A 26,374-nucleotide genomic window follows, 5' to 3' on the forward strand; every position below is an offset into this window, starting at 1 on the left:
TTGGCCAGACTTTTTTATCAAAACGCCATAGGACGTAATTACGGTGAGGTAAACAGGTACTCTAAGTTTGGGATTTCGAGCACTTTCTACTTAACTGTAAGTGGATGATATTTGTTGTTCACCAGATTAATAATTATGAAACACATGGAAGAATGGCAAGAAATGGCTTAATAACTGGTGATGGTATTTGTCGTATGTGTTAAAATGTACACATTTACTGTGGTATAATGGACAAACTAATGAATTTTATACTCCTCTCACTAAAAGTTCTGGTTCTGCCATTTATAAGTCTTGTTACTTTAGAGGGCCTTGTTATTTTTCAGATCTCTTTGAGATGGGATTTTCTCATCTGCTTAATGGACTTAACATTTATAATATTTAATTATCTATATTTATATATATCAAATATTTTCCTCAAAGATTTGTAGGAAGTATAAAACGTGGGGATGGGTGTGAAGGCTCTTAGTAAGTTATAAGTATTTAGCAAATTATAAGTACATTATTTATATTAATAAAATACATTATTAGAAGTTATTAACAAAAGAAAAGCCCTTAGTTCAACAGCAGATGAAAGTACTAAGACTTCTCTTACATCTGGCTTATTTCCTTTATTTGTCAGGAATAAGAGGTTAAAGAAGTTAACAGCAGAAGAGTTATAAATTTCTCATGAAATTTCCATGGAGTGAATATTAAGTAAAGAAACCCCAGATCTATTCTATTCATCGCGCAGCATAATTGTTTTTGTTTCTATCACTGAGTTAAATGAGTTCTCAAAAAAACTATTTACTTCTATCTTCAGAAAATGTTGGTTCTCTGTTCATGCTTGAATTATAGTAATTATCTATTCTAGAAAAATAGTTGGAGAAAACTATATAACGCAAGATGAAAAAGAAAAAGAGTCTTCTGAATAAAAAATGTATTCAATTTCTTTTGAAGTTAGCCCTGATTATCTCACATTAGCCTTGGCTGCTTTATCTACTGCTACTTGCTAAATATTTAAGGTTCAAGATACCTGAATTTGCTTCCTCGAGTTTTTCCTGTAGTTCTTTGGCCTGTTGTCATGGGAGCCAGAAACTAATTAAAATGATTTTTTCCCCTATCAAGGAAGGAAGTAGCTTCTTTTGTGTGCAGTCCCTCTGATTCCAAAATCATGCTAGTTTGAGACATGCCAACAGTATCAGCTAATTTTTTTTTTTCGGTTCTTGTGTTTAGGACTCAGGGACTTGGTGTCTTAAAGGAAATAGAATAGATTTAATACACAACTATAAGAAACTGATGAAAAACTTCCCCTGATTAAAGATTTTGAGGTACTAAATACGATACCTAAAAGTAACAACATGTATTAGAACTCATGGTGAGGGGAATGAAATTCCCAGGATGTGAAATCCATGAAATGAAAGAAAACACAGTAGCAGCAGCTGGCTGCTTGTTTTTGTTTCTACCCAAAACCTGTTGTGTTTTTGTTCCCTCTGCAGTTAGTGAACCAACTTACCTCTGTTTTATGCCTTCACTGATTTGGTCCCGATATCATAACTGATTTAACTTTGTCTTTAGCCACAATGATCTTTGTGAAAGCACTGGAACAAAATACTCATAGAGTCTTTTACCAGACCCTCATAATTAAATACTACATGACATTTCATCAAATGAAGCTAAGCTGCCCAATTCTTGTCAAAAGGCTGTCCAAGACAAAAAATTTTAATCTGAATTTCTAACATATTAACATCTGAGTATATTTTTACTCACAAATCATTTTTATGCATTCTATTCATTCATTCATTCATTCATTCATTCGGTCATTAACTCTTCGAACATATTTTTTAACGTTTCTTTATTTTGAGAGAGAGAAAGAGCATTCACATGCATATGCATGAGCCAGGGAGGGGCAGAGAGAGAGGGAGAGAGAGAATCCCAAGCAGGCTTTATGCTGTAAGCACAGAGCCTGAAGCAGGGCCAATATCATGAACCAGATCATGACCTGTGACCTTAGCCAAAATTAAGAGTTGGACGCTTAATGGACTGAGATGCCCAGGTGCCCCTCGATTTTTATAGAACACAAGGCAGGCAATGCTCAGGGCACTTGGGACTCCATTGTGGTGTGGTTGTGCCCTAGAGCTTATAGCCTATTACAGGGAGACAATAAAATGTTCAATATATACTGTTCTCAGTTTTGTTTCTGCACCACTAAAAATGTTCATTCCTAGTAAACATGTTTGTTGTTTTTTTGCCTAGGCTCTTTTGTATATTTCAGAAATATACAACGCATGCTTAACTTCAAAGCCTATTAAACAAAAAGTGACAAATTAAGTCCTTAGAGATGTCAGAAGCAAAGCTATAGAAAGAGTTTGATCATTTCTTACGACTTCTTTCAAGATGTTTATACCTTTTGCTAATATGAAGTTGTGGAATTGGAGGCTGATCAACCCTAACGATACAACAGGATGAAGGGCGGCTAAAAACTCATAACATGTAACAAGAAAATAAGAATTAGTAATATCTTTTAAAAGATACATTTTTAAAAGACCGCATTTGCATTTTCTCTTTTCCTCTTTCCAAATTACAATGGAGAAAAAAATTAAAACAAAATTCTTACAGAGTTGTTCTAGACTATCTTTCATTCAGTTTCAAAGAGCACATTTCCCTTGGGTTGAACAGTTTTTCCAAAGCAAAGTAACACTGGATGACTAATAGCATTATAAAATCAAGAATAAGGTTTTACTTTCATATAAACTCTGAAATCATAGGTTGTATTTTATGAAACATATTCCTTAATTATTCATAAATCATTGACTTCAGAAGATTTGATGTAAGGTGTTCTATTAAGATCGTGTATCTTAAATGAAACTGTGCTTTGGCATAAGTGTCTTGCCTTGTGTCTTTTCACCACAAGTTTTCCTAGTTTTAGTCTAAAGACTTTCGAGGTTTGTCTTTGGTCTGTCTCTTACGATTTTGGAATGCCTTCTTATTGATCTTCACATGGCTAAGTTCTACTCACTTTTTCAAGCTCATCTCAGGTCCTCCCTCCCACAGGGAGATTCCTTGAAGCAATCCCCCTCCATAGAATCTCTTGGATAAATACCCTCATTCCACACATTCTATTTTGCATTGCATTGTTACATTTCTCTCTTCTCCTCCAGGTGTGAGTGCCAGGAACACATTTATCTTATTTACCAGTCATACTTCAGTACTGACAGATAGAAGGTGTTCAAAATGAATGCACCTGAATGAAGTTTCAGAATCTCTTAATTCTGGAAGGTTCCCTGCATATTTCTTTGTCTGACTAAATTGCATTGTTATCTAATTACCTAATAACAGCCTTCTTATGAATTCAAATACTGAAACAATCCATGTTGCTGGGACTTGATTGCAGACTTGTTCTGGTATTTCTGTAATATCATCCAAAAAGAAAGGCCTGCGTTAATTGCATATCATGGATATTTTTATACGCATAGAGAGGATTTTATTGTTTCTATGAATACTGGAGTAATGATGCTGTAATTGTATTGACCATATACTAGTAGAATTAACAATCTAGTGGCCAGCAATTCAAAATCAATATATGTTAAGAACTGGGTTAAGTTGTGTCGGCCAAGAAAAGAGGCAGAACTGAAATAAAAGGATTGATTTGAGGTCTCAGAATTGCAATCTGGGAAGCACAGATTTGAGTAACAACCCAAATTGCATTCTAGGGAACCAGGGAACAAAAGTCAATGGTTTTTAAAGACAGAAAGGAATGCTTGGATAAGTTGTTTGATAGGTGCTGATGGCAGAGAACTAATCTTGACTAAACATAATTGGTTGCTATGGCCATCACTAAGCAAAAGTCCATTATGATAGCAAGTTGCAGATTTCCCCTGCAGAGTCCTTGGAATATTTGTGCTTTGGCCCAGTTCAAAAGTTAACAGTTCTACCCTCGTGAGTACGTGCATAAAGCCTACCTCTTTAATGGCCTCCCAGGTCCTTTTTAAAACCTCTTGACCTAAGTGACTGCATTTCATTTCACCTTTTACAGTTGTTAACATGGTTTATTACACTGAAACCTCCAAAACAAACCTATAAAGTATGATTTTTTTTTTCCTGTGAGGAATTTGAGTGCTGAATGATGTGCATTGTTAACACTGTTAAATGTTGGGGTCTGGGTGCAAATCCAGGTCTTAACTATGCAAGCCACTCTAACCATCACACACCATTGCCTTCACCTAGACGTCATCCCCATGAACATGGGGTAAATCTGATCAAAGTGGAGGTCCTAGCCTAGTTCAGTTGAGCACATGAGTTTATTTCATGACTCAGCTTCTTCATAATTTAGCCATGCATTTCAACCTTAAGATTTTTTTTTTATTTTTGCATTGTGATAAAGCACTTGATTTCTTCAAAGAGGGAAGAACTCCTTTTCCTATCTTCCTTAACCCACTTTTTTTTTTCCTTCAAAAAATAATCTCTTTAGTCTCACTCTGAGGAAAAAGCAGGGAAAGTCCCCTTCACTGGGACTAGAAGCCAGAACCCCATTCCAATGGTACTTATCAAAATGAATAGTGTCAAAGGAAGCTGGAAAAAAACAGAGCCAAGCATCCACCTCCTTGGAACAGATTCTCTTCCTGTGTATTAGATAAAGGTGAGCATGATTGAAGACATGTCTTCAACAAGGAACTAGTCTCTTGGTTCCTGGTATAATTTTTGCAGATACAGAATTTATGGCAGTTAAAATCACTTACATGTTGTCATTGTTCTTTCCTAATATTTGTAAGGTGAGTGCATGTGTGTGGAGAGCTTGTTGCATTCCTTACATATTTTCACAGCAAAGACCTTACCTAGTTTCAGTTGCACATGATTGAACACATTGTGAAGTAACTAGTCCAAATTAAAGAAGCCTAGATGATGAATAATAATAGAAAGCAGTGAAATACATTATTTTGTGTGAAAGCATTACAACTCAATCTTTTTATCACTCTCTCAAATTAAAGTGAAAAAAATAATCTGTACATAGTCAACAGCATATTTTTTTCAACTTAATTTTCCCTTTTGTGAAAGTATGAAACAGCTTTGCAACATTAACTTTAAAGTTTGGTACTAATCTGGGTTCTGTCTTATAAATTAATAGAGTTGCTAAAGAGTCAGGAGAAAAATCAACACTTCAACAGTCCTTCTTATCTTTTGTTTATCTTGTCATGGAGCAATGAGAGAAATGTGAAGAGATTCATGTCAATCAGATGCCATCCATAGCATGGTGAACTCAGTTGATTCCAAATATTCCAGAATCAAAGGTCTTTAAAGCCCTCAAGATTTAGGATTTTATGTTTCTTGATTTATTCAAAACTGCTTGATGTGGAATCGAGAACCAAACCTACTGAAAGAAAGGAGACCTATGGGGTAGGTTTGGGACAGGGGAACAACAGAGGATACAGCCCTAACACAACCAGGGGATCCCCTGGGTGGGGGACAAAGGAATGTGAAGGGGAGGGCATCAAAAGAGGATTGGGCATATAAGAGACTCTTAAATACAGAGAGCAAATTGAGGGTTGATGAGGGTGAGGGAACAAGGGTGGGGACGGGGAAAATGGGTGATGGTTATTGAGGAGGGCACTTGTTGGGATGAGCACTGGGATTTGTATGTAAGTGATGAATCACTGGAATCTAATCCCAAAGCCAGGAACACACTGCATACACTGTATGTTAGCCAACTTGACAATAAATTATACATATATATATACACACACACATATATATACATATATATATATATGTATATATATGTATATGTATATATATATGTATATATGTATATATATGTATATGTATGTATATATGTATGTATGTATGTATATGTATATATGTATATATATGTATATGTATATATATGTATATATATACACACACACATATATATATATCTAAAAGAAGAGATTCATGCAAAAAACAAAAACAAAAATAAAAGAAGGTTGGTCAATGGGAGGAGCAGTTAAATAATAAATGGAGCAGAAACAAAGGAAATTTGTATTCTTTTAAAAAAAATTTTTTTAATGTTTATTTATTTTTGAGAGACAGAGAGACAGAGTGTGAGCGGGGGAGGGACAGAGAGAGAGAGAAAGACAGAATCCGAAGCAGGCTCCAGGCTCCGAGCTGTCAGCACAGAGCTCAACGCGGGGCTCAAACTCACAAGCCGCGAGATCATGACCTGAGCCAAAACGGACACCCAACCGACTGAGCCACCCAGGCACCCCAGAAAATTTGTATTCTTAAAACTACCTACAACCAGACTTAACTGTATATCATAAGTTTTGTTTTGTTATTCTGTAAACTCTTTAATGGTAAGTTTATACTGCCAAAAATTTTTTAATTCAAATTTTATTTGAAAAGGATCAATAAATGTTTAAATTTGGACTAGCTACTGTATGGATTTCATATTAAAAATGAATAAAACATACTACCCATGCTCTCTATCTACCTGAAATCTACATGAGAAACTCCCTCTGGAGATCCGTAGTCAGATGCCAGTAGTAGTTAAGGAAAAATAGCACTCTAAGTATGTACTTTTTATTTGGAAACTGCCAATCCTCAAGGGTACATCGCTGCCCATCTCCGACAAGAAAATCACAGAGAAATCAATGACAATGTTGCTCCCTGGCTTTTGTATCAAAACCTTGGGATGGGGGGCGCCTGGGTGGCTCAGTCGGTTAAGCGGCCGACTTCAGCTCAGGTCAGGATCTCGCGGTCTGTGAGTTCGAGCCCCGCGTCGGGCTCTGGGCTGATGGCTCAGAGCCTGGAGCCTGCTTCCGATTCTGTGTCTCCCTCTCTCTCTGCCCCTCCCCCGTTCATGCTCTGTCTCTCTCTGTCTCAAAAATAAATAAAACGTTAAAAAAAAAAAAAACAAAAAACCTTGGGATGGCGCTGGCCAACAATGGCTGTCTCCTCTTGATACAGCAGATTTGGATGGCTGGCTTGCAGCCATGCAAAGCTTTGCTTTTGCTACAAAGTAGGCAGAGGAGCTGATCAATTATTATTATTATTATTATTATTAACAATTGGTTGTTTTTTAATCTTGTGTTTTCCTCCTTTGTCACTCTTGTTCAAGTTTATGGTGTCTAAAATATAGCTTTCATAACTTCCTTGTGCCTGGTAAATTCCACATCAAAGTATGGATGACTTGGAGGGAAAAACACCTCATCCTATAGAGGCACTGTCTCATAGACATCAAATAACTACTGTGGGAGAATGGCAAAGAGAGTAGTGCTAGGGAGAAAAATGAGAAGGTACTGCATATGATGCTTTCCTCATAACTGACATTTCCCTACTGAAATAACTTTGAGACTCATTTGTATAAGTAAATTTGAAAATACCTTTGCCACTGTTTGGTTTACTTATTTAACATATACTGATTTATTTGAATTCAATTTGATTTTATTTACCATGTTCCTCTCCTTTTTCTCTCTTCTCTGTTTTTGAACTGTTTTGAAAACATTTATGTCCTTCAGATCTCTTTCCAAATACCACTTTCCGTGGGAAGGCTTCATCTATTCTCAAGTCAAAATTAATTATTGCTTTCTCTTGTTATGGTAGCTTTATTGTGCATGTTGCTTTGCTTCTTGTTTTCACATTTTATTTCTCCAACTGAACTTGCCTTTAGTTTTACTTCCTCCAGTACAATGCCTACAGCACTAGGAAAGGTGTTTTGTTTTGTGTCTTGTACTTTGTTTCTGTTTCGTTTTTCAAGATAATGCAAGCCCAGACTTTAGCATACTTCCTGGTATATTTACCCAGGAAAGGGTAGCTCTCTATTATTATTAATTATTACTATCATTGTCACTGTTTTTATCTCCTCATAGGCCCCCAATATGAAAGACCAAACACATACAGGAAATGCTATGCATCATCCTGTTGTATACTATGCAGCAAAAAGGGTAGGCTTCGTCATTAAACATTTTAATATTTGTAACGAATAGGCATCTAAGCTTCGTGGCTCCCATTACATTGTTATATGTCAAAGATAAGTTTATCCTTCTTACAGTCTATCGGTATAGTCAGTACACTGACCCATTTATATTAAACCATACACTCTCATCAAAAATATATAATGTATAAATTTTATTCCAACCCTTAAGGTTGTCCATATTCTAATGCTTCCATTATAGACTTTCAGAAGTAACTCATATGGTATACGGGTTTGATTTGAATTTGTTCTTCCGGCTTGCATTTTTCAATATATGTTAGGCATTGGAATCACTATCTGGCTGCACCTCAGAGTCAGGAACTGAATCATAGCACTCATTAAAAAAGTGAGGCATACAGTAGGATTTGAATGCATAAGGCTACACTGAGTGCTACAAATAACTATGAGACTTGTGAAAGTGATAAAAAGCAGCATTCCTCCAGCTGAATTCTCTTTCCCACTGTTCTCCTGAGCAAGCTCACTGACCGATTTCTAGGCCTCTGCCTCTCTGTTCTCATGTATATGCTCACACCTGCCGTTGCCAAGCAGAGACAACATGGCTCACAGACTCCCTCCCGTGCCTCAGCCCAGTAGGGACCAAACATCCTTGGACCTGCTTCTGTGTCATGGCTGAAGCAAATGCCTGTTCAGGACTCACAGCCTGGCTGACAGAACTATGACAGGTCACTAGGCATTTAATTTAACACTAGGTTTTTAGAGCTTGGAATTCAAAGGTTCAAGGGTTTTGTTTCTTTTTTGCAACTCATTTAATGATATGCAACCGCTTCTTCTAATTCGAATCTGAAAATGATTAGGCTTTTCCCACAATTAAATATTAAATTGTATATGTCCAAAACATTGTATAAATTTATCCTTTTAAACTGCATTCATGAGCAAGTGACAGATGAATATCTTATGAAACATAAAATAGCTAGTCTTAACTTTAAATTAGATATAAAATATAGCTTTTATTTGATACTGCTTTAAATAAGTACAAAAAGGAAAGGGTTGAACAATTTATTTTCAAAGAGGTATATTCTTCTATTCACCTGACAAAAATGCAAATACCCTCAGGATTAGCAACACTTTCAGTGTAGCTTTCATTTGCCACAGATATAAACTAAAAACATAAATTTAATGATAATAGCTTTGAAAAATCCACTGTGTATCAGACACCTTCTCTCAGTATTCAAATGAGTTACTCTTCTGTATGAAACTGGTCCCTCCATCTCCATGATGATTGACAGGCAAGGGTAGCAGTAAGGTCACCTGTTTTCCATTATTGAGATGGGATCTTTTCAATGGAGATCCATTTCTTTTGTTTCTTTTGCACAAAATTCACATTTACATCTCGGGGTTATTTTTCCTGGGTCATTATCACTGCTCATATTTTCTGTCTCTAATCACTAAGCAAAACTAAGAGTTACCAGTTTTTGAAATTACCCACTTAACAGCTTATTCCAACCAACATTATTTCCCAGAAAATTACAAAAACCCAGTAGATTGTCTTGGAAATCTATAAAACAGAAACACTGTTCACAAGAAATGTTGATGGCTTTGAGATACAAACTTCTGCTCAAGGTCCCTTACAAATTATGCATCAGAGAGGAAACTTTTCAGCTTATCCTTACCCTTGCTTTGACCATATGAGGAACAGTCACAACTTTTCTAAATAGAGGTTATTTTGTTTGTTTGTTTGTTTGTTTGTTTGTTTGTTTGAATTCTTGGAATCAGCAATGTACAGTAAAACCCTCTGGGATGCCTGTGCTGTAATTTGGTGATTCATGATTCTGAAGCTGTGTGAAGTTTACAGATTGCTTCTAGGTAATACAGAACTGGTGAAACAGTCACATAGGATTATTTTCTTGAGCTTTCTGTAACTTTCCGTTTCCTTTTTTCCTTCAGCTTTAGGAGAACACAGTGGCCTGCCCTCTGCAGCCACAGCAAAAAACTAAGGCCTTCTTCCTCCATGGTTTTCTTTTTACCTTCATCTTGACTCAAGCTCCCAGGCTGTCTGCTTCCGGAATGTTTGTAAAAAGGCCTGCTTTCCCTTTGACCACAGGACTGCTTCAGTTTTAAATGATAGACACTATTGTTTTTCTCCATGGCATTCTCTAAGTTCAGGAACTTTTTCCCGGAGGCTCTGGGACATGCAGCCTGGAAGCTCTTCGGCTACATTCTCCTCTTTACCTGGTGGGCAGCTTGTGGGGGCGGAGGGGCGGAGGGTAGAAATCTTGTTGGCAGTAAACCCACAAGGAAGCTAGTGGAGGAGGGTCAGGGGCCCTGGCCAAGAGATGCTCTTTCTCCCTCCAGGTACCATTAATCCACAAATGTTTACAGAGTTTCTATTCTGTGCCAAAAACGGAGGTGACAGCAAGCCCTAGGCCAAGTTTGGAATTCTTCTAGAAGTTTCCTAGAATCTGGAATTTTACTCTTACTTAGATAATAAAATAAAGTCCACGTGTATGCATTGCAGTACTTAACCATGCAGCAAATGCTGACCATGAACTAAAACTATCACCGTAGCCAGATCTCACTAACACTTTACATGTTACCTCCTCTTATAAGAACACTCCCGATGTTTTCTTCATTTCTGCCCCTCCCTCCCTTTCTCCCTTCCTTATTTGGTCATCACTTACTCATGGAAGAGAGCCCTTACTGTTTGCTACTCGCTGGTGATGCTGAAATCAAAGACAAAAGTCTTGCCCTCAAAATAACTACCAGATTATTAGGTAAGGATGGAAGATAAGTGAATGGCTGTCTCAGTGTGGGTCACAGAAGCTATGGTGGAGCTGCCTTCCTAAAGCCCTGGAAATTGGTTCCTAACTCCGCTGAATGCTTCCTGGAAAAGAAAATGCCTTAACTGAGTGTCAGTAGAAAAATAGGAGTCACCCAAGCAAAGAAGTCAAAACAAGGCATTACAGATCATGTGTGCAGATCATGGAGGCAAGAAAGAGAGCAAAGAGAGTGTCTTCATTGTCCTCTTTCCTCATTGCCACCCCATGGCCTCTCTCCAGCCTTTCCCTCTACCTGGTGTGTGTGGATGGCTTCTTTGTGATGTCTCAGCTCATATTATCACCTCAGTGAAGACTTCCAGAACACCCAATCTGATTACTACCCTCTTCCTCCCCCCACACCCTTAGTTATTTCCTTTCATATCACAATGCTATTACCTTCTTAGCCCTTAACAAAATCTGAAATCATTTTATTCATTTGTGTGTTTAATTTTTTTTTTATCTGCCTCCCTCCCCTGTCTACGTATCATCTTTTCTGACCTGATTAGCGCTGGAAGCCCAGTGCTTGGAACAGAGGAGTGCTGAGTAAAAGGATCACAAGTCAGGGGTGTGATAGAAGATGAGAGAAAAAAACACAAAGATTAGGTCCCAAAGGCATATGAATTTTATAAAATCCTGTGCTATTTAATTGTGATTTAACTATGTAAATCAATATTACCTTTATTATTTTCTCAAACTCTTATTATCCAAAGATGAAGTCGTTACCTTTCTCTTTAAGCCTGGTCCTCCTATGTCATCTCTGATAAGTAGGAGGCACTCCCAGTTAGTCATGCTAGAAACCTGAGCCATCCTTGATTATTTTATCCATCATCTCCAAAGCTTGATGTGGTAGATGAAAGATGGCTGCAAATTGAGGTGCCTTCTAATTACCCTTCTCTCTGCTCAGAGCCTGCCTTGGCTACTTGCCTGGCCAACAGAATGCAACAGAAGTGACTTTTTGTAACTCCCAAGGCTCAGTTGTCAGAAGCCTTGCAGCTTCTATGTAAGCTCTGTGGGAAACCTGAGATGCCATGTAAGAAGTCTGTCCTAAGGCCACCACACTGGACAGGCAATGAGTAGCCACATAATCATGCTTACTGATAGTCATAGTGGAGACCAGCCTTCCAACCCTTCACTGCAGTGACAAGAGTTGTAAGAAAAGCCAGCTTTGACCATCCCCCTCTCCGTACCCACATGCACACCCGGCCGTTTTCTAGCTGAGTCCTGCTGAGTAACTTCTGTTTTTACCACGTAGAACAGAAGAATCAACCAACCCAGCCCTGTCCAAATCCCCGGTCCACTGTATGGACTGTATGTTTATGTTCGCTCAAAAAATTCATGTTTTGAAACCTAACCCCAATGTGATGGTATTGGGAGGCGGGGCCTTTGGCGGGTGATTAGGCATGAGAGGGGATCCCTCAGGAATGGGGTTAGTGCCCTTATAAAAGATGCTCCAGAGAACTCCCTCGTCCTCTTTCCACCGTGTGAGAATACAGCAAGAATATGAGGTCTCACCAGACTCCTTATCTGTGGTACATTAGACTTCCCAACCTTCAGAACTATGAGAAATAAATGTTTCTTGTTTAAGCCACCCAGTCTGTGCTACAGAATGACTTGATCATTGGTGAGGAGAAAGGAACAAAGTCTTGCGTGTAATTTTTGTTTTCTGTCCCTTGTGTGTATGGCACTGGTAAATACCATAGGGAAGGACAAAAGAAAGTAAACAGCTCCCTTGAGGTGGAAGGGATATAGTATTAAATAATATTTAGACAAGCCTATCAAAAATACAATTATTTTGTATGATTTTGCTTTTAATTATTTTGACTAAATATTTAACATAACATAAAATAAAATAAAGTACTTTTAACAACATCGATTAATTTCCATCTCTATCTCTTATTCACTTTGACTCATTTCTGTTCCAACAAATGGCTATATATATTATTTACATAGCATTGATCATATGATTACAGCTTAGGTGCCAGGAAGCTGTAATGGCTATTAAAATATAACTGAGATATTATTGTATCGAACCATTTTATTTTTTGTCCTTCCTATGTACTTTCTCATCTTTTTCTATTCCGGTTTTACTTACTATTTTATTGTTCTTCATGGGCCACTGGTTGCTGACACAGTTCTGGCTGGGACTCTGGCTCTACAGGCAGAGATTTGAGTTTTGCAGCTTTTTCTGTCAAGGTAAAATGATCAATATCCCAGGACAATATAAACAGCAGTGGCCTTTGTGATAAGGCCAGTAATCTAGCTTCTATATGGTGACTGTGCAGATTGAGTGTCTTAGAATCTTGGCAAACCATTTTGAAAAGGACGGTGAATGAATAGGCAAGAAAAACTGTTATCTAAGAATATTGGAGAATGAAGAGACCTAAAAGTAATGCAAATAATGTTCCAAACAGTTGAATTTTAAGCAACAACACTTTTTTGCTTACAGTGTAATCAATTTGTGTGAAAACCATTGGCTAAAAATATAAAATACGTAATTAACCCTTTCTTTATAATTCAGAGCTTTGGAATGAACCTCAGTTATCACACTCCATGGTCTAGTTGTAAGCTTAAGGTTTTTTAAACAGCGATATTCATAGCTTTTTTAGCCCCTATGAAATGATAAAAGACATCTATCTTTTTCATAGTTTTTAAGTCTTTCTCCTCACCCTTAAGCTTTCAACTATCAGTTCTTGTTAGAGTTAATGCAGCTGCACTTTTATATTTACCTGTCATACTCAATTTGGGATCAATCAATCCAGTAACTACTCCAGGTAGAAGTGTGAGAAAATAAAGGCAAACTTATCTGAGAAAAGGCCTGAGGACCCCTTTATAAGTATCATGCAAAAGATTTAATGCCTGAATGCTGTGACATTTATCAACTTCTCTGAGACCATTTTTTACTTTCTTAGGTTTCAGATGGATCAAGGTTGCCTAGCAAATTACTTGTATTTCAGATGAGTGTGTGTATGTGTGTGTATGTGTGTGTGTGTATACAAATAGATAAGATACCATGTTATGGAAATGTTTAATACTTTTGAAAATTAAAGTATAATTAATCTAAATGAGGTGAAGCAATTTCTATAGACTTCATAGGAAATATTAACATTTTAATTAATTTAACCAGGCATTTAATATATTATAAATTATCGACATAGAAACAAATGGGAGAAATGCTGCTTAGCATTTAGAGAATGATTTAATTATAAGAAAACTACAGCAAGAGATTTTTTTTAACTAATCATATTAAATACACTTCATTACTTGCACTGAACCAGATTACCTAGTTAAGCAGTGAAAGAACATTGATGATGCTTTTTTTTTTTTTGCTCTAATACATCAAGAAATGCTCCACTAAATTTTCATGCAAAATATGTTGAAATTGCTGTGGTTTGAACTGCTTTCACAATAGGCAATCAAAAATTGTTAGAAAGGTCTTCATAAGCAAATAATTTTGAGATACTCAGAGAAAAGTAGTGGAAGGGGGCAGTTGTAGAGAGCAATATTCAGCATATGAGATAGTATTTGTGGTATTGGCAGTTCCTGGCTTTCCGAAAGAATTTGAACTTTTATTTTCTCATTCACCTGGTGGTAAATTTTCAGTCAGGGAAGTAACAATAATAAATCTGTAAAAACACTAACTCTGGTGGTATCAGTAAGTTATTTTACTTTTAACATGTTACCTTTATCATGTTATGTCAGTCCCACATTTGTCATCTATAGAAGGTTCAGAAGATCCAATGCATCACCCAAATCCTATTACTTTAATATTATTTGGAAGGCAATTTCAATAATGTTTACAGCAATTAGGTGGAATGTTTTTATGGGATGATTTATTCCCCCCTCTCCCAAAATTCATAATGTTGAAGCCCTAACTTCCAGTATCTCAAAATGTGACTCTATTGGGACATATGGCCTTCAAGAGGTAATTAAGTTAAAATGAGGCCAGTAAAGCAGACACTAATCTAATCTGACTGGTGTCCTTATAAGAAGAGGGAATTTGCACATACAGAGAAAGATACCATATGCACACATACAGAGGAAAAGCCAGGCGAGGACAGAGTGAGGAGGTCGCCATCTGTAAGCCAAGAAGAACGGTCACAGAAGAAAACAAATCTGCCCACACCTTGATCTTGGACTTCTAGCCTCCAGAACTGTGATAAAATAAGTTTCTGTGGTTTCAGAAATCCAGCCTATGGTGCTTTTTTTTAATGGCAGCACTACCAAACTACTTTGAATGTATTAATAGATATTATATAAATTCCATAGGATATATGTATGTTCATTATAGTGTAAGCATTATTCACAACTTTCTTATATAATTTTGACTGAGACCTTATAAGACTAATGTTATTATTTATTTTAAATATGGTAACACTTAAAGGAAATATCTGATAAACATAAGGGAAGAGATTTGAGGGAATGAAGGTCTTGAAAAAATCAACTTAAAAAAATAGTCTTATACCAATGATACCAGACCCTGAAAACCAGAAAACTCAAATATTAATCTTTAAGACAAAAATCTTATAAGTAAATCAAATAATCGAGGCAAACTCTTAAGAATTATGATGAAAATTGAATTCTAATTATATTCTCGAAAACAACCTTTTTCCTCAACAAAATATTAGCAAATCAAACCCAATAATCTATAAAAAGAATTATATAGACTGCAACTGAGCAGGATTTATCCCAGGTATATAAACCTGGTTAAACATTCAAAACCAATTAATGTAACCCATCATATGTAAAGATGTAAAAAATAAAGTTGCATGATCATTTCAATAGACATGGAAAAAGCATTTGACAAAATCCAACATCAGTTCATGATAAAAATTCAGTTAACTAGGAATGGAGAGGATTTTTCTTGACTTCATAAAGAATATCTATAAATAACCTGCCGTAACATCATACATAATGCTGAGAAAATTGAAGCTTCTCCACTAAGATCAAGCAAGGATGTCCCTTTTAAGCACTCCTTGTCAACATTATGCTGGAAATTATAGCTAATACAGTAAGACAAGAGAAGAAAATAAATGGTATGCAGATTGGGAAGGAAGAAATAAAACTGTCTTTGCAGATGATATAATTATCTATGCAGAAAATCTGAGAAAAAAATAACCAAAAACAAAACAAAACAAAACAAAAAAACCTCCTGAAACTAATAAACAACAGGATGTCCTTCAGTAGGTAAATGGAAAAGTAAACTGTGGTACATATAACAGACAATTGAATTTATACAGTGATAAAAAGAAATGAACAAGTCATGAAAAAAGACATAGAGGAATCTTAAATGATATAACTAAGTGAAACAAGCCAATCCAAAAAGACTTCATACTATGTAATTCCAACTATATGATATTCTGAAAAAGGCAAAACTAAGGGAGACAGTAAAAAGAGCAGTGGTTGCCAAGGCTTAGCGGAGAGAAAGGATGTAAAAGCAGAGCATAGAAGATTTTTAGGGCAGTGAAAATACTCTGTGTGATTCCATAATAATGGATACATGTCATTATACATTTGTCCAAACCCATAGAATGTACAACACCAAGAGTGAGCTCTAAGATAAACTACAGACTTCTGGTGTTATGATTTGTCAACACGGGTTCATCAGTTGTAACAAATGTGGTGCTCTGGTGGGAGACATTCATAATGGGGGAAACTATGCATGTGGGGGTAGGGAGTACATTAAGAAATGTCTGTACCTTCCCCTCATTTTGCTGTGAACCTAAAACTGATCTAAAAAATGAAAGTATTTTTAAAAAGTCAGCCTTTTTAATAAATGCCTTACTAAATAATGCTTCAGACTATAACTTGTGTACCAGTAATGAACAGACTACCTACCTCGTTCTCCGCTAACATCTCCTTCCCCAAATCTTGAATCCTTATCTTTTAGTGACAGTTGTTCTTAAAGGAAATACACTTATCTTGTATCCTATAACTCATAATAAGCTTTGTATACACAAGAGATAGTTTTGGTTTTGTTTTATTCGGCTTCTGTACCTACACAGCTTTTCCCCAACCAAGGATATTTTAAGTGGCAACCGGAGAGTCCCTTCTACAGACATAATATGTTGTAATTATTATAATTTGAGAATGTTTTTTTCATTACTGAAATCTTTCTAGATGTTAACAAGTATGGAATGGAGAAGGTTCAAATTTAGGTTATTGAATTTGACATTTTTGTTTACTGTGAGTAGTAATGAAAAAAAAAAAAAACTAGAATTGCCACCCCCTATATTGCTTCTGTTTTATTATAGTTTCCTCTAAAAGTTCTAATTGATTTTTTTTTAATTTTTTTAATGTTTATTTATTTTTGAGACAGAGAGAGACAGAGCATGAACGGGGGAGGGTCAGAGAGAGGGAGACACAGAATCTGAAACAGGCTCCAGGCTCTGAGCTGTCAGCACAGAGCCCGACGCGGGGCTCGAACTCACAGACTGCGAGATCATGACCTGAGCCGAAGTCGGCCGCTTAAGTGACTGAGCCACCCAGGCACCCCAGTTCTAATTGATTTCTAAAATACATATGTATACGGGAATATTTTCTGAAACAGAAGATTAGTTATTCTTCACTATTTATTCTTTATGCTAATTAATAAAAATGAATTTTACATTTTAAATTTTATATAAGAACATTCATTTATCTTTCTTATGTTTCCTTGTATTTCTGTTGTAGCTTTAAAGCAGAACCAGACCCAGAAATACAGAGAACAAACTGACGATTGCCAGAGGGAAGAGGGAAGGGAGGTGGGGGATGGGCGAAATGGGTGACAGGGAGTGGGAGATACAGGCTTCCAATTATGGAATGAATAAGTCAGAGGAATAAAAGACACAGGGTAAGGAATATCGCCAATGATACTGTAATAGTGTTGTATGGTGACAGATGGTAACTACACTTGTGGAGAGCATAGCATCATGTATAGAGAAGTTGAATCACTTTGTTGTACCCCTGAAACTAATGTAACATTGTGTGTCAGCTATACTCAAATAAATAAAGGTGACTGGGTATATAAAGTCTGCTGGCTATTTCAAATTTTCTTCAAAAATTCTTTATTTACATATTTGAGTTCACATAATTATTTTAGGACAAATCTATGAGACATCAGATTTCCAACTCTATGTAACAGGACAGGACCCCAATGACACAGAGCAGAATTCAAATTAAGAGAAGAGCAGGGACTGTTGTTCTTTTGTGTAGTTCCCTTGTCAGGATGAGTTGTAAATTAAATTACAAAGGAAAAAATGAATTTTTGCAGTCCTTAACCTCACCATTTTCACTCTCTTTTCCTTCAATAACTTCTAGTTAGAAGATCGGTCCCTTAAAGGGAGCCTGCTTCTCCTGCTAAAATCCCCTCCGGGGATGCCTGGGTGGTTCAGTCAGTTGGTTAAGCACCCGACTCCTACTTTCATCTCAGGTCATGATCTCACTGTCATGAATTTGAGTCCAAGTCGGACTCTACGCTGATAGCGTGGAACCTGCTTAGGATTGTCTCTCCCCCTCTCTCTGCCCCTCCCCTGCTCACACTTTCTCTCTCTCTCTCTCTCAAAATAAATAAATAAATTTTTAAAAAATCACCTCCAGAGGTCATTCACTCATACAGACACTCACCAGGTCAACCTTCCAAGAATTTAGCCAACAAGTAGTATGCATTGAATGCTTCCTATGCTCCAGGCATTTGCAAATTAATTTTATCTGAAAAAAGTAAAGCTTCAGGTTGAAATTGGGGCCTTTCCAGAAAGTCAGAAAAGACCTTCTCAGGAACATCTGGGCCATTATTCTATCCTCACAACAATGCTACCAGCAACTCAAGCAGTTCTGAAATAATTCTGATTAGATATGTAAAAAATAAAAACAAAGAAGACTATGTTACTCGTACTCAGTAGGTGCTGAGGGTCATGTTAAGCCCTTTACAGACTGGAATTTCTTTAATTGTCACAATAGCCATAGGTGCTGTTATTCTTACCACGCTATTTAAGAGAATGGAAGCTGAGTCTCACGAAGGTGAAGTGTGCCCTTGCCCACGTCAGGGCACTACCCAGCTTCGGAGCCAGGATTCCACACAGGCTGTTACCAACCATTGCACACACTGCCCTGGACTATTGTGGAATGTCGCCATCATCTCAGGATAAGTGACATTCCTGCCAGAGTGTAGCTTAGGAACTTTCTGTTCTTTTTCATTCTGGTTTCAGTATTAGATGTATTACTGTCAGGTTTTTAAGACACAAAGTCACTGGAAGCCCCCCAAAAGAGGTTAATTAGGAAACACACTATTTCATAAAATAAGGCCCAAGACTATTTTCCCAATTATAACATTAATATTCACTAATACAGCCTGAAAGAATTTAAATATAGATTAGTTGCCATTGTATGTTCAAAGTTAACTAAAGTTTATGTGCCTTTAGCTTGATTACCTATTGCAATGCTGATATTTTATATAATTTTTTTCATAGTCTACATGAAAAAACTTGGTAAAAACCCCTAAAATCACATGAGCATAGCCAACACTCTATACTATTCTTGTTTAGTTATAGACATGTAGTTTTATATTAAATAAATATATGTCAATGGCTGAAATAAATTTATAGCCATTGTAAGCTGTGGAGATCTGTATCTAGACTTAACAAAGAAATATTTCATGTTCATATTATTATAAAAGGGAAGTCATTCCATTTCAGCACTTTAGGTAACAACTGATCTGTGATGCTGAAATGGAATTTCTATAGGCCTGTCCTTTGGCAGAATAAACTGTGTGGTTAATAAAACCAGTGACTAATTAGAGCAGATGATTGTCTTATATATACCACATTACATGTGGTATATAAAATTCTCTAAAACCCAGTTGGCATAGGCCATAAAATTGCCTCTTTTCCTAAAGCATTATGATACTTAATTGCAAATTTATACATGAATCTCCTCTCTTGGGAATCCCTTTCTCCATTCATTTACTAACTTATTCATGCTTATTTAAGTGATACCTAGTCTCTATTCCAAAGAAAGAAATGAAGAAAAATGTAAAAAAACTTATAATTATACTTTATTTTGAAAAATTTGCTTTCGTTTTTCTCTTTGTATCTCCTTTTCTTTCCAAAATTAAAATCTTTACTTTTGTAACCAGAAATTATCCTGCTCCCCTATTTTTTTCATTATTTAATTTCACTTCTTTTTAAGAATTAATTTAGGTTTTCCCAGTTTCAGGAAATGTTTGGTGCTCCTTCTTTCCTAGAGCTTAATGTAATAAAAAAAATCATCTTCATCATCATATATACATATATATATGTACGAATTACAAAAATAAATACCTAAGTATATACTCAATGTACAAAATTCAAATGGTTTAAAGCAGAGTGATAATAATTACAGTCTCTTTTTACTAGTCCAAATTCCTTCCCCAGAGTTAGGAATGATTGCTGAATATATTACAGGAAATACCCCTAGATATTTGTCCTCACACAACCCCACCCACATGTACACAGAATGCACACACCTAGACACATACAGGTATATATATTCATGGTTTTAAATGGTCAGGTTTTTATTTTTAAATGCATACAAATGGAATTATTCTGTATGTAATTCTTTGTGATTATTTTTCCCTTTCTTTAGTGTGTCTTGAAGACATTTAAAATATTACAATTACAGATTTCCTTCATTATTATCGATTTCTGTATGAAATTAATAAATAAGATATTAATCATTCTTTTTTTGCATTCAATCCTTGATTGGCAGACATTTCAGTTTTCCAAATCTTTCGTTACTACAAATAAGGCTTCAGAGAACTTTTTTGTAAAAATATCTTTGTACTGATGAGCCAGATATGTTTGTAGGATAGATTTTTTGAAGAGGAATAGTACCATCAAAATAGATATTTTATAAAATTTTATAGATCAATTTTTTTCCTATTAAAAATACAATGATTTATACCCCCACCAATAGTGGATAAGAGTATCTATTTCCTTTCACACCTGCCAACCCCTAGATATATTATTCTTTTTGAATTTTATAAATCTAATAAGAGGAAATATTTAATTGTTTTAATTTACCTTCAGTATATTAGCATAATTGATAATAGTCTTATATATTCAATAGCCTTGTATATTTTGGGCTTGTCATGCATGATCATATTCTTTTTTGTTACTTCAAATTTTTATTTCAATTCTAGTTGGTTAACATAGTAATATTGGTTTTAGGAGTAGAGTTTAGTTATTCATCACTTACATGTAACACACAGTGCCCATCACAAGTGCTCTCCTTAATCCCCGTCACCACTCATCCCATCACCCACCCACTTCCCCTCCATTAGCCCTCAGTTTGTTCTCTATAGTTAAGCGTCTCTTATGGCTTGCCTCCTTCTCTTTTTCTCCCCTTCCCCTGTGTTCATCTGTTTTTTTTCTTAAATTCCACATATGAATGAAATTATATGGTATTTGTCCTTCTGACTGACTCATTTGCTTAGCATAATGCATGTCTAGCTCGATCCCTGTCGTCGCAAATGGCAAGATTTAATTCTTTTTGATGGCTGAATAATACTCCACACAATTATATTCTTTATCCATTTTTCTATTGGATCAAGTGTTTCTTCTTTACTGACTTGTAAATATACTTTATATATTATTAATATCAATCTTCTGCTTGTGTATTGCAGATATTCTTGTGTTTGTTCTTTTGGTGTATAACATTTTACATTTTGCTGCACTCAAATCTTTCAGACATATACCTATGTATTTTCAAATATCTGTCTTGTTTAGAAAGGTTTCCAAAAGCAAGATTATGAAGATGTTCTCCTATTTTATCTCTGTATATGTGTAAAGAGAGAGAGATCTTGCCACCCTTTTTTGATGGGACTCATATAGTACTAAGGTATCACAAATCCTATCAAGTATTATTTCGTTAGGATTATCCTTCCAGCTTTATTGAGATATAACTGAGACATTAAAATTGTATACATTTGAATCATCCAACATAACTTGATATAATTTGTGAAATAATTACCACTATCAAGCTATTAATGCATTTCTCATATCACATAATTACATTTTGTGTATATGTGGTGGAAACACTTAAAATGTACTCTCTTAGCAAATTTCAAGTATGCCTTACAGTATTATTATTGTACCCTTTGCCTTAAATCCTCCCATTTCCTCACCCCCATAGCCCTTGGAAGTCACCATTATACTCTTTGCCTCTCTGAGTTCAACTCTACCAGATTCCACATACAAGTCAGATCATATAATATTGGTCTTTCTGTGTCTGGCTTTACAGTCATTATGGAAAACACTATGAAAGTCCTTCAAAATATTAAAAATACAATTATCATATGATCCTGTAATCCCATGTTGAGGCATATATTCAAAAGAAACGAACTCAGTATCTGAAAGAAATACCTGCATACCCATGTTCATTGCATTATTCACAATAGCCAAGGTATGGAAATAACTGTCAACAGATGAATAGATAGATAAAATCTGATATATACATAATGGACTATCATTCAGCCATAAAAAAGAGGAGGAAATCCTGCCATTTGCAACAAGGATAAAGTTGGAGAACATTATGCTAAGTGAAATAATCCCATCAAGATTCAGTCAGCCCTTCCTCCCTAGCCCTCTATTAACTATCCCTCCTTTGTACTCTTACAAATCCTTATGATTTCACACCAAGACATCTCATATTTACTTATCTGCATTTCTGTTCCCTCAGTATACTATTTTTAAGTGCAGGAATTTTGTCTTATTCATGTTACTCCCTGTTCCTCATGTAATAATTAATGTCGCATAGCAAATGTTCATTTACTATCTAATATCAGAATGAATAAAAATAAAATCAAAAGAAGTAGTTGTTACTTGGTCTTAAATTCATGCATTTATTGCTATGTATAAATAAAGACTATCATATTTTGAAATGTGAATACTACTCCCATATTTTCATGTGTACTGATTGGAAAAAAATGGGTCATCTTGTCTATGAGAACATTGTTGAAAACAATGTATTAGGTAGGTCTAAAAAATTAGAACTTTAAAAATATCTAAGAATTTTATATATAAAAAATTATTCTTTTTATATGGTATTATAGGGGTACCTGAGTGGCTCAGTGGGTTAAGCATCTGACTCTTAATTTCAGCTCAGGTCGCGATCTCATGGTTTGTGAGTTTGAGCCCTGTGTTGAGCTCTGTGTTGACAGGACAAAGTCTGCTTGGGATTCTCTATCTCCCTCTCTCTCTCATTTCCCCTCCCCTGCTCATGCTTGCTTGCTGCCTCTCTCTCTCTCTCAACAATAAATTAATAAACTTAAAAAAATAGAGAGATTGGTAATATGCTGGGTTAAATGGATCTACCAAATACCTAATGAGTACCTTAAGTACTGGATGTCTACCATTACTTAAGTCAGTGGACAAGCAAATTTAAGTCTTCTGGTTACATCCAATTTGATCTATCAAAGAGGATAATTCATAATCTTCTGCCATAATATTCAAATGAGTGTTAATATGATAATACTGATTCTTGAATAGGTCTTTCTACCTGAAGAGTCATAAATTAAAATAGTCCACAAATTGCACTGCTCTTATAATAGGAGATTGAAGTATGAGATGAGGAAATTAAAATTTATTCAAATAAAATTAATTGGAAAATATTTCTTCTATGTTATTTACAAATGAATCAGTCTGAAGTTAAAGTTGAACAATCTTTGAACCTTTAGTAACATTTTCAAAGGTAAAATTACAGGGTTTGCAGGGTTCAAAAATCCACCTATATGATTGGTTGTCATTCTGGAAAGCTTTATAATGGTCAGGGATACCCAGTAAGATCAAGCACAATGGACAGAAACTCCTTTGCAATACTCTGATAAAAATAGCGTAGCATAAACCCCAAGATCCCCTCTTTGAAAGCCCCAGACTTAAACAATCATATTGAATTCTATGTTTTGAATGTCACTTAACAAAGTCCCCAAGGGGATTTTCATTAACAGTCTTTTGCATTTCAAGAAATGACTTACTGTATAAGTTTAAAAGTTTAAAAACTTAAAAATACTTAGATAAGTAGATAGATAATAGCAACAATCCTAAATTTACTAGTGCATTTGCTAAACTTTTTAAGATATTTGGAGAAAAATCCATATAGAAACTAGAAGTTTTTTCCATTCTTATTTAGCAGTGAACTATTTTCTATATAAGAAGTTATGAAAAACAGAAAAGTGCAGACTATATGTGAAGAAGACTTCTTCCTTCTTTAATGGAATAGAGCTATTCATAGTCTGGCTCTTGGAAGCCTTTGTGTTTTATCTGTGAGGTTAGGAGGAAGCAGCTCTTTGTGGGGGATGTGTCTCTTCACAGTACTTTTCTTCAAATTCTCCCAGATATTCATAATAAATATTTTGCCAGACAGTGGTAAATATTTTTACATGAGCCCATGTGTTCACTCTGTAAATCACTGACAAATCCATGCATTTAAAGATTAGACTCCACCAATTGTTGGTTGCATAAATTTCCTGAGCTGTGTCTCTGTATATTAAACATATATCCCTAAAGAATTGAAAATGAAGTATAATGTACCCAAGTAAAACTCTCATTAGCAATGTGGGAAATAGGTGTTCAAGTGGAAAATGGAAAAATAAATCCACTCTTGACTAAAAGTTGCATAACATTACAAGTACAAAGAATTAGCTTTACTGACACTTATATGTATCTGTCATTTTAACTTCATTACCTCTTTAAAAACCCTATCTCCAAACACAATCACATTTTGAGGTACTTGGGGTTAGCATATCGATCTTGAGACAACAAAATTCAGCTCATAACAGTCTATAAAGAAAATGTTCAGCTACACCAGAATTGAAACTCAACTACAGAAATCAGAGGCATTACACAAGATAAATTTTTCCTCTGAATTCTAACTTGGCCTCATACTCCTGTTCTGTACATGATCCACACCCCGATTACTAAAAACTTGTGTTGGCATGCAAGATAAAGCATAGTTTCCATCCCTGTTCCCACATACCAGCAATCTCTACAAAGTCAACTACAATGTTAAAATTAAATCTGTGTTGCTTCCTAAAAGCAGTCTGTCCTAACTCAGTCAATATCAATATCACAAACAGGAGCATTTTCTCTCCATTATGCCTCATGTCTGATGACCAACTTTTGCTCCACTTAATGTTCATAATACCTCTTGGGTTTGTCCCTGCTTCTGAACTGAAGCATAAAACACATAATGTCATTGTTCACTGTACCCTATCTAACACTTTCCAGTGGCTCTCAATTTCACTCTGATCACAGCCTAAATCTTCATGATGTTCTCAAAGTTTGTAAACAATTCTCACTATTTTATTAACTATTTCACATACTTATGTATCATGTGTTGTTTTTGTTTTGTTTTGTTACCTATGTCCCCAGACAGGGAGTAAACTACACTAAAGTAGTTTTTCTTTTTCATTCATTGCAAAATCTGAGAATATAAAATGTGACCTAGATCCTGATTGATGGCTGAAGATATTTTTGAATTAATCAAGATGAGGTCATTAGTTAGCTTTCCCATTGTAATTCTTCTCTCACTGAAATGATGTTATTCAAAAACAATCACCAGCAGAAAAGTGCCAACAAAATACAGGATGCTAACCACTTTTTTAAAAACACTAATCATGTGTTTACAAACCCTTCCTTTAAGCATTTGTGAGCCTCTATATTAGTGTCACTGCAATATATTTCATTATTATGGGCAATATCTTAAGTCTGAAATATTTTACCATCTTTCAATATAATATTAACGAACCAGTGGTAGTTAAAATGTAGATTTAAATGCTTTCAGATTGTAAAACAAAAGTAGTATTCTGACCTAAACTATCTTCTGATATCTTTATCTATTAGCTGCTCTTTTTTTTGTGAAAGACTCCAGCATAAGCCATCTGAAATCTCTAAATTCACTTCAAGTAAGTTCTATTATCAGTTTTGAAAACTGATCTTGGACCTGTCTCTCTCTCTTGTAGCTTCCTGTAAAACATTGGGAATATGAAATGTCATGGGAGTGAGCTAGTGTCTCCTGGGAAGCCTCAGTTTTGATGTTTTTGTTTTCTACCCATGTATGTTAGCATAGCATCTCTGTAAGTCTCCACGTCAGAGAGTTAAACTACTGGGCATGTGCATATAAATACATAGTCAGCCTGTGATATTTTACCACTCCCCACACCAAACTTCTGTCTCACCATAGTCTTCTATATGAACCTAGAAAAAAAAAAAAAAACCTCAACTTAGATGTACCCAAGAGAAGCTGCTATGAGGAAAATAAACTTGCAGAGGACAATTTAAAAATAAAATTTTTTTCCAGCTTCCTAGTTTAAAAATATCATGCTTGTTGAGACTTGCAGTGATTAAAAATAGCCCTTAAGTAGAAAGATTGTGTTTTTTTAAGATCTGTTTATTCGAGATTTTATGTCAAAAATATTTAAGAATCAGCATTCATATTTCACCACTAAGGTCTTATAAGTCCTCAGAGTAAACCATCCCCTCTGCCCCCACCCCCACCACATATGTACAATATTAACCACTTCCTCAGTATGCTTTGAGATTCTGAGTTAGCATCAACCACTTTCTTAGTATGCTATGTACGCTCAGAGTTCAGCTTTATTTTGAAAAAGAATAACTCTGTTTACAAGTTTTCCTATACAAAACTTGGCTAGAAACCCAAA

General features: G+C 35.6%; 1 protein-coding gene across 2 annotated transcripts in view; it reads left to right on the forward strand.

The window, feature by feature from the left end:
• TRPC4 (transient receptor potential cation channel subfamily C member 4) overlaps nucleotides 1-26,374 on the forward strand; it is a 195,069-nt gene that overhangs the window by 87,867 nt on the left and 80,828 nt on the right. The gene's annotated exons all lie outside the window — the stretch shown is intronic.

This window comes from Panthera onca, chromosome A1 (assembly GCF_046562875.1).
Source record: "Panthera onca isolate mPanOnc1 chromosome A1, mPanOnc1 haplotype 2, whole genome shotgun sequence".
Classification (NCBI taxonomy): domain Eukaryota; kingdom Metazoa; phylum Chordata; class Mammalia; order Carnivora; family Felidae; genus Panthera; species Panthera onca.